We start from the raw sequence: 9,810 nt of genomic DNA, 5'->3' as shown, positions 1-9,810 counted from the left end.
AAATGTACTGAATAACACTCATTCCTTTCAATATTCTAGGCAGATTTTTAGCAGAGATGCAGAGAAGTATATTTAGTTTCTTTAACAAAAAAACAGTCTAGAGGATAAAGACAGCTCAACATGTATGCTTGGATATGCATAGAATTAAGCACAATGATTATGGCTCTAGATTGCAGGGGGGAAAGCTGTTTCAGGAAAATTCTTTAACCTGTGCTTTGTGCTCCCGTATATTTGTAGGGCTCATTACGCACCTGGAGATTGCAATACTCAGCTCAGCTAAGAGCACGAACGTTTCAGACGCAATAGATTTCAAATTGAGTCACGACCGCTTTAACACAGCTCCCGATGACGCGCCAGAGCATGTGATCAGTTTGTGCCGCGCTGTGATTTTCTATTGGTCCCTCATTTCACTAGAATACCGCCCACAGGCACTGCCGCCTCTGATGCCGCGCGATTGCCAGCAACATTGAGGGAACTCGATTAATCTGCCCCGTATTCACGGGTAAAACTTGTTTTGTGCCAGGTGAAAGTTGAATGCATTAGTCTTGGGAATCGGGCTGTATCCCGGGCGTGAGCCAGGTGCCCCGTTCAATGCCCACGAAGTGAAGTCTGCTCAAAACAAAAGTGATGTAATTAAGCACGCGGAGTAATGAGTAGGATTGTGTATTTTCACATGCAACAATTATTGCTTAATCTGCCTTCCCAATGTAAAATTAGTTAGAAAATTATAACATTTATTTTATGGAAAATAGATGTATGTTTCTGGGCGATGCACCATGTTGACTCATGATTAAGTGGCGTAGATCACGGTTCCATTTTAGACAGGCACTCCTCCCTCACCACCGCTTTTGCCCGTTCATATCACGGACCATATCCTAATAGAATCCACCCATTCTAGAGGCACCGATCTGTCTTGATTGGCTTTGGTGTGGGTGTGTGCACGCCATTGACGCGGCTACACAACCGCGCTTTTACCTGTCATAAACTTTCATTGGCTATTCCGCAGTTATTGGTACGGATTCTCTCTCACCATTGGTCTAAATGCATGCTTTACTTTTGCTGATTGGTCGAAGCATAGGTCATCGCTCGTGAATGCGGAAGTCGTGTAGTCTACTGAGTCACCGTTGTATCAGCTGATTCTTTCTGAGTGAGTAGCTATCCCGATTGTATTTTAAAAAATAAACGAACATGTCAATTTAAAAAAAATAATAGTGTGTATTATGTTGCACGGCGACTGAGAGATATGCTGTTCCTTACCAATATTTTGACATTTGCCAGTGTGCTTAGCTAAGACCAGTCCAGTAGACCTCGAACCGCCTCCCCCTCCTAGCAGCCGGTGTGTTTGATGGGGCATCACCACTCTCAACGTTAAGCTCGTCGAACCTGGGCTAAGGAAAGCCAGCTCCTAGTTTTCAACATTTCCGTCTTGTTGCACCTGTTTGGTTCTCTACCTACATTAGTGAACTAGGTATTTTATCTGTCAAACGGTACTGTTTTAGCGTGTTTTTATATGCTTTGTAGTACCAAGCTACTCTGAGCCTATCAAAGGGTGTGTTCGTAAATTATCTCCAGTGTGTCATGAGTGCGCTCTCAGGGTCGCTCGTTAATTCACAGAGAGTTGTCAAATGTTGTCTTTTTTAAATTCAGACCATTTCGCCCTCGGGTCGTTCAGAGCGCATCCTGGATGCTTTGGCGGAGGACTAGGGTTGATCCGAGCGTTTTGTCCTCATGTCTGTTTCCAAGCACCCAAGTTAACTGGCTTGAGTTGCCTAACTTGCAAGCTACTTTTAATTTTTTTTTTTTAGCACCTTTATTTTATAAATGAGAACAGCAATGTATCAACCTACGTGAAAGAGGGCAAACCAACTTTCTGGTAGAGCATGCAGTGATGAGTACTAAAATTGTTGCCCATAATAAATCAAATCAAATTTTATTTGTCACATGCGCAGAACATGCGCCGCAGTGCGCTATGATAAACTGCTTTTAACAGCTTTAAATAAGTGGCCGCTGCGTTCATATAGATGTTGCCATAGTCTAGGACCAATGGGAAAATCGACTGAATCATCTGCTTTCTACTGTTTAGCGAAAAAGTTTAGATAATTATTTGGGTCAGACATGGGCGGCAGGGTAGCCTAGTGGTTAGAGCATTGGACTAGTAACCGAAAGGTTGCAAGTTCAAATCCCCCAGCTAACAAGGTACAAAATCTGTCGTTCTGCCCCTGAACAGGCAGTTAACCCACTGTTCCTAGGCCGTCATTGAAAATAAGAATTTGTTCTTAACTGACTTGCCTAGTAAAATAAAAAATAAAATAAAAATGAGAGAACACCTGTCCCTAGCAGAGCTGGTTAGGCTGTTTTTAATGTTGTGAAGAGCGTTAGACTGACTGTGCTGCTGGCAAATATATTATAATATTTTGCTGACGGTGGTCATATTCAACGGGTGTTGCACGTTCGTAAATTCATCAGTTATTTTGGGAATTTTTGAGTGCACCTTTTTAAAGAAAAATGTAAAAAATTATTTCACCTTTTATTTAACCAGGTAGGCCAGTTGAGAACAAGTTCTCATTTACAATTGCGACCTGGCCAAGATAACGCAAAGCAGTGCGATAAAAACAACACAGTTACACATAGGATAAACCATAAAAGTCTTCGCTTACAAAATGTTTATTGAATGAAATGGGTAAGTCATTTAGGTGACTTACCCAATGGTCACCTAAATGTTTTTCGCCACTGAGCAAATTTCCGGTCTGCTGATGGCAAACTTGAACGTTGTGAAAATTCAGTGCAACTTCCGGTTTGCGTTTATCGCGGTACAGAGGCTGTACCCGCTTTAAGTTAGTTTTAACAGTAGGTTACTGTGGCTATTTGATCAAACGGTAAAGCCTACCAGAGTGGCCTACCATCAAAACCAATTGAGAAAATACATCCTGTAACATTTGAACACGGAAAATAACTGTTCTATCGTTCAGCCAATGTTGTATTTTTTATTTTTTTACCTTTTATTTAACTAGGCAAGTCAGTTAAGAACACATTCTTATTTTTAATGACGGCCTAAGAACAGTGGGTTAACTGCCTCGTTCAGGGGGCAGAATGACAGATATTTTACCTTGTCAGCTTGGGGATTCGATCTAGCAACCTTTCGGTTACAAGTCCAACGCTCTAACCACTGTCTGGAACTCTATCGGAGGGCTGTGAAACCATTCTTCCATAATTTGTTGTCTTGTTGACAGTGGTGGGGAAAATGCTGTCTCAGGCGCTGCTCCAGAATCTCCCATAAGTGTTCAATTGGGGCGGCTCCCTGCCTCCCCAATGTAGGCCTACATTCCATGAGACTTTTAATGCATGGCTTGACATTTAACTTGTTTATCCACTTGTTCTTCAGACAAGGATGTGACTGAACGTTTTGATGCAAGAAACCACTTTACAAAATAAAACGTATCATTATTCCCATACCATTTATTAGAGAGAATATGACAAATTATGCTACCCTGTGCTCATTGGCTACTTAGCTTATTCAAGTATGTCTCAAAATACAACACTACCCCTTTAAGACAATTTTTTTTTTTTTTTTTACCTGACTCACTTTTCAAAGATGTGGAGAAATGCACACGTTTTGTGATCTTCCAGAAAGCAATCACCCCCCCCAGTTATAGATAACTACAAATGATCTATAACTGGGCTAATAACTCACTAACTAGCGAAGGATATAAACACATGTACAGCTCTGATTGGTTATGGCGCACCGGTCTGTGTAGAGTACAGGCTGTCAATGCGATAGAATCCTAATCGGATGCATTCTGTGTCCAACAAAATCTCTTGCGTACTTGTCACCGTGTCTAAACACATATGGGACACAATTTGAGGGATTTTAAATGATATTATTAGTAACCAATCAGATCAATAGGACTGTAGATGTTTTCAAAGTGAGGAGAAACAGACAGGAAATGTTTATTTTGAAAGGAATGTTTAATTGAAAGTTGCTAATATTGCATTGATTCGATCACAATTCCCACAGTAAAGGGAAATGTTCATAGTGTTAACTAACGGGGACAAGTCTATAAAGTTGTGTGAAGTTCAATCTCCTGCTTCTCTGGGCATATTTCTTCTGCCAGCAGTCCAATAGAAATTTTGGTTTTGCTCTACTTCCATTCTGGTTCTTAAATGGTAAAGGGTTTCTGTAATGAACGCACCTCAGGTAACTTCCAAAATAAAGGAAAGACTTCCAGTAAATGACGGATACAAAGAATATTGAAAGCAAGTCCTTATACACAGGTGTGGTTCCTGAGTTAATTAGGCAATTAACATCCCATCATGCTTAGGGTCATGTATGAAAAATACTGGGCAGGGCATTCTTTTGGCTACCATGGCTATGTCCCCCCCCCCATAAAGCGACAATGTCCCCATCCACAGGGCACAAGTGGTCACTGAATTGTTTGATGAGCATGAAAGCGATGTAAGCCATATGCCATGGCCGTCTCAGTCACCAGAGCTCAACCCAATTGAACACTTATGGGAGATTCTGGAACAGTGCCTGAGACAGCATTTTCCCCACCACTGTCAACAAGACAACAAATTATGGAAGAATGGTGTCACAGCCCTCCGATAGAGCTCCAGACAGTTGTTGAATCTATTTCAAGGGGCATGTTCTGACTCGTGGTTGCCCAACTCCCTAATGAAGACTACTTTATGTTGGAGTTTCCTTTATTTTGGCAGTTACCTGGTGTCATACGTGCGAGTCGTGCCCCACTTCTCCACCCCTCCATGTGTAGCCCCGGGCCTCTTTCCCTCGTGTGGTATACAACATACCTGCTGTGTTATGCGGTGCTTTATTGATGGCTCGGATCCTGTTACAGGTCACACTACTCTTTGAATAGCCCATAGACTTGTTTTGAAGCTATTTTAAGTAGAGGTCGACCGATTTTATGATTTTTCAACATCGATACCGATTATTGTAGGACCAAAAAAAAAACTGATAATGATTAATTAACATTTAAAAATGTTATTTAAAATATTTTTTGTATTAATATTTAAAAAAAAAAATATACAAATATTTTTTAAAGTACATTTATATAATATTTGCCTCCCGGGTGGCGCAGTGGTCTAGGGCACTGTATCGCAGTGCTAGCTGTGCCACCATCGCGTCCAGGCTCTGTCGTAGCCGGCCGCGACCGGGAGGTCCGTGGGGCGACGCACAATTGGCCTAGCATCGTCCGGGTTAGGGAGGGTTTGGCCGGTAGGGATATCCTTGTCCTATCGCGCACTAGTGACTCCTGTTGTGGGCCGGGCGCAGTGTGCGCTAACCAAGGTTGCCAGGTGCACGGTGTTTCCTCCGACACATTGGTGCGGCTGGCTTCCGGAATTGGATGCGCGCTGTGTTAAGAAGCAGTGCGGCTTGGTTGGGTTGTGTTTCGGAGGACGCATGGCTCTCGACCTTCGTCTCTCCCGAGCCCGTACGGGAGTTGTAGCGATGAGACAAGATACCACAAAAAGGGGGAGAAAGGGGCAGAAAAGGGGGAGAAAAGGGGCAGAAAATAAATGAGTATAATATTTGTAATAATGACAACAATACTGAATAAACACTTATTTTAACTTAATATAATACATCAATAATGAAACATGTTCAATTTGGTTTAAATAATGCACAAACAAAGTGTTGGAGAAGAAAGTAAAAGTGCAATATGTGCCATGTAAGAAAGCTAACGTTTCAGTTCCTTGCTCAGAACATGAGAACATATGAAAGCTGGTGGTTCCTTTTAACATGAGTCTTCAATATTCCCAGGTACGAAGATTTAGGTTGTAGTTATTATAGGAATTATAGGACTATTTCTCTCTATCATTTGTATTTCATTTACCCTTGACTATTGGATGTTCTTATAGGCACTATAGTATTGCCAGCCTAATCTCGGGAGTTGATAGGCTTGAAGTCATAAACAGCGCTGTGCTGCAAGCATTGCAAATGCAGTAAAGTGTGAATGAATGCTTATGAGCCTGTTGCTGCCTACCACCGCTCAGTCAAACTGCTCTATCAAATCATAGACTTAATTATATTATAATTAACACAGAAATACGAGCCTTTGGTCATTAATATGGTCAAATCTGGAAACTATCATTTAGAAAACAAAACATTTATTCTTTCAGTGAAATACGGAACCATTCATTGTTTTGTTAAACGGGCGGCAACCCTAAGTCTAAATATTGCTGTTACATTGCACAACCTTCAATGTTATGTCATAATTCTGGAAAATTAATTACGGTCTTTGTTAGGAAGAAATGGTCTTCACACAGTTCGCAACGAGCCAGGCGGCCCAAACTGCTGCCTCTGTTGCACAGAACGGAAGAGAAGTGACACAATTTACCTAGTTAATATTGCCTGCTAACATGAATTTCTTTTAACCAAATATACAGGTTTAATATACTTGTGTATTGATTTTAAGAAAGGCATTGATGTTTATGGTTAGGTACATTGGTGCAACGACAGTGTTTTTTTTTTTGCGAATGCGCTTGTTAAATCACCCGTTTGGCGATGTAGGCTGTGATTCAATGATACAATAACAGGCACCGCATCGATTATATGCAACGCAGGACAAGCTAGATAAACTCGTAACATCTTCAACCATGTGTAGTTAACTAGTGATTATGTTAAGATTGATTGTTTTTTTATAAGATAAGTTTGATGCTAGCTAGCAACTTACCTTGGCTCCTTGCTGCACTCGTGTAACAGGTGGTCAGCCTGCCACGCCGTCTCCTCGTGGATTGCAATGTAATCGGCCATGATCGGCGTCCAAAAATGCTGATTACCGATTGTTATGAAAACTTGAAATCGCCCTAATTAATCGGCCAACCTCTAATTTTAAATTGGCTAGCCTAAAATGTTGAGAGAACGAAAATCACATTTTCTATTGTAGCTAGCCACCCACCCACCTCTTGTCATAGCAACAGTCAAGAGAATGTCATGTGAACTCTAACCATCAGCTTGTGTGAATGTATGAGACTAAAGTGCAGCTTTAAATAATGTTTAATAATGTTTTCAATAAATTGGCGTGGGAGAACTGTATAGGTTTATTAATAGTTTTACTACTTGTATCACTGTGTTTTTGAAAATTTCCGCTCTGCCCATCGCTCTGCCCACCCACCGCTCTGCCCACCGCTCTGCCCACAGTTTTGCCCACCGCTCTGCCCACCCACCACTCTGCCCACCCACCGCTCTGCCCACCCACCGCTCTGCCCACCCACCGCTCTGCCCACCCACCGCTCTGCCCACAGTTCTGCCCACCGCTCTGCCCACCCACCGCTCTGCCCACAGTTCTGCCCACCCACCGCTCTGCCCACCCACCGCTCTGCCCACCGTTCTGCCCACCCATCGCTCTGCCCACCGTTCTGCCCACCCACCGTTCTGCCCACCCACCGTTCTGCCCACCGCTCTGCCCACCCACCGTTCTGCCCACCCACCGCTCTGCCCACCGCTCTGCCCACTGCCCACCGCTCTGCCCACCGCTCTGCCCACCGCTCTGCCCACTGCTCTGCCCACCGACAAGCACATTTATTTGTTTGGGCTCTGAGAGATTCCATTCCTCCTTCCCGGCTCATATCTCGTGCTGGATAGGACTGAACTAGCTACATAATTGCTCAAAAACATTGCAATTTCTGATTGTTATCAGTGCATGGTGAACTTTGACCTGGGTGTTGATGTGTGATGACAGGGCTGCTGTGAGTGTGACTGGACAAAAAAATATTGTTTACGTGAAATACTGTTGGTTGAGCTCTTGAAGGACCGATCCCAGAATGATATGGATGAAGATTCAGGTTTTTTTACACATGGCCTACTTCAGATTTAGAAGTGAAACCAACTTGTTATGTTTTCCTGTAAATGAAGAAGTGAAAATGTTAGTCTGACCCGTTGAACAGTTTAATGACAGAAAGTAGTTTCTAGGCCAGGGTAAATCCCACAACAGTGTTTTTTGTCTCCATTCAATTCAATTCAATTCAAGGGGCTTTATTGGCATGGGAAACATGTGTTAACATTGCCAAAGCAAGTGAGGTAGATAATATATAAAGTGAAATAAACAATACAAATTAACAGTAAACATTACACATTATCTGTGTAGCATACATTTCCAACTGTCATGTGGTGATGATAATATATAAAAAAAAATTATTTTGTCACATTGTCTATGGTGGTAACAAAATTGTTGCTACTGTTGTTTCAGAAGGATTATGCAACAGATTTATTTATTTATATATTTATTTATTTATATACATTTTATCAATGGAACGTTATTGTAAGCCCCCCCAGTCCGCTCTGACTATTTCGGGTGATTCACCAGCCACTGAATTGATTCTTTCGGAAAACTCCCTGTGGAAAATAAAACAAAACAAGATTTTCTTGGGGTCAGGATGCTTGTTTGTATGAAGATACAGTAACCCAATCTTTCTGCTAATGTCGACAATATATTCCCTGGGCTCCTGGTTTTTTGGAGTAGGCTTAGGTTGCCCGGAAGGTTATTTCACTGGCATTTATAACACTTTCACAATCCAAAGCTAGTTGGTCTTTTTTTTTTTTATATAGATGTGGCCATTTATCCACTGACATCAGTTGTGTTTTTTTGCGGGATAAAGATGGGAGAGTTGGTGTGTTACTGCGTTATAGGTCTATATATATATGTATGTATATATGTATGTGTATGTGTATATATATGTATGTGTATATATATACATATATGTATATACACATATACATATACATATATATACACATACGTATATATATATACACATATATACACATATTTATGTATGTATGTATGTATGTGTATATTTATACACATATATTATATGTGTATATATATGTATATAGTCTGTCTGTCCCATGGATAGAGGTTTCATCAGGCCCTTCATCAAACCAAATAGTCTGGGTAGCCATTTAATTAGATGTTCAGGAGTCAGGATGCTCTCGATGGTGCAGCTGTAGAACCTTTTGAGGATCTGAGGACCCATGTCAAATCTTTTCAGTCTCCTGAGAGGGAATAAATGTGGTCATGCCCTCTTCACGACTGTCTTGGTGTGTTTGGACCATGTTAGTTTGTTGGTGATGTGGACACCAAGGAACTTGAAGCTCTCAACCTGCTCCATTACAGCCCCGTCAATGAGAATGGGGGCGTGATCGGTCCTCTTTTTCCTGTAGTCCACAATCATTGTACTGTATTGTCAGTGCTGTCAAGAGGTTTGACATGTAGCAACCTGCTTACAGCAGAGGAGAGAGGGTGTGGCAACTGGAACGTCAGCAGAGATTAGTACCTAAACTTTTGTGTAATAAATAAATAAATAAAAAATTCTGAGTGGTAAGCATACACATTCTAAATCAAAATGCCACAGAGCTTTTATAAGCTGTTGAGTCATGTTTAGGAATTCCATTCCTCCATTTTAATTATTTGTGGATGAAAGGCGTGCTACTGCCTTTGCCCCAGATTCAGTAGTCACTCACTAGTCCGTGAATACTGGCTTGTTTTTTTTAAATCAAAGTTTAGGCTATCCTGTTGGCCTAAAGGTTACTTGAAAAGGTCCTGTTGTTGTTGTTACCTTCAAAGATTAGGATTTGTATAGCAAGGAGACCCAGTATAGGCTACTGGTTTTGTTTAGGCGGAGTCGAGGGTGGTGCAGTTGGTGAAACTGAGACGGGTCGTGCCCTATTTCAGGCACAATAAAAAAAATATTTATAAAATAAAATGCCTAGTTCTGTCTTTTATATTAATTTTTTTCTCTCAAAATCAGTTTCCTCTGTTGTTGTTAGATTTTTTTTCTTCAGGTTTTTGC

The 9,810-nt window shown here is 41.4% G+C and overlaps 1 protein-coding gene across 5 annotated transcripts in view; it reads left to right on the top strand.

Moving 5' to 3' along the window:
• The first annotated feature begins 1,096 nt into the window (after positions 1-1,096).
• LOC139417938 (phosphatidylinositol-3,5-bisphosphate 3-phosphatase MTMR4-like) overlaps positions 1,097-9,810 on the top strand; it is a 109,529-nt gene continuing 100,815 nt past the window's right edge. For 2 of the 5 annotated variants that reach the window (XM_071166943.1, XM_071166933.1), the window contains exon 1: positions 1,104-1,147. The gene's annotated coding sequence lies outside the window, so the exon portion shown is untranslated. Of the gene's footprint in view, positions 1,149-9,810 lie in introns of all 5 variants that reach the window. The other 3 variants (XM_071166934.1, XM_071166939.1, XM_071166941.1) reach the window with 3 other exon arrangements.

This window comes from Oncorhynchus clarkii, chromosome 10 (assembly GCF_045791955.1).
Source record: "Oncorhynchus clarkii lewisi isolate Uvic-CL-2024 chromosome 10, UVic_Ocla_1.0, whole genome shotgun sequence".
NCBI lineage: Eukaryota > Metazoa > Chordata > Actinopteri > Salmoniformes > Salmonidae > Oncorhynchus > Oncorhynchus clarkii.
This window is presented reverse-complemented; position numbering and strand designations above follow the sequence as displayed.